The sequence below is a fragment of the Sinocyclocheilus anshuiensis genome, unplaced genomic scaffold (assembly GCF_001515605.1).
Source record: "Sinocyclocheilus anshuiensis isolate Anshui unplaced genomic scaffold, SAMN03320099.WGS_v1.1 scaffold764, whole genome shotgun sequence".
NCBI lineage: Eukaryota > Metazoa > Chordata > Actinopteri > Cypriniformes > Cyprinidae > Sinocyclocheilus > Sinocyclocheilus anshuiensis.
Genome location: NW_015555742.1, coordinates 84,610 through 84,907, shown reverse-complemented (window position 1 = coordinate 84,907; position 298 = coordinate 84,610).

Sequence of the window (298 nt, the reverse complement as noted above, 5' to 3'; positions counted from 1 at the left end):
CACCCGATATTTCACCGGTTTTTGATTATTCTGATGTTTTGCTGGACATTGTAGTCGGGGGAGCTGCGGCGCTGATCAAACGCTTCAGGACGCGCAGACGGGGGAAGCAAGCCGGCGCGCTCATGAAGCTCAGGCAGCGCGGATTCAGAACGCTGTTGCCTAGCATTCATCTGGCGAACCTCCGCTCTCTACCCAACAAAACGGACGAACTCCTTCTGCTCTCCCGGATAAATAAGGATTTTTCAAACTCTGCTGCTCTGTGTTTCACGGAAACCTGGCTGAAAGACGCCATTCCGGA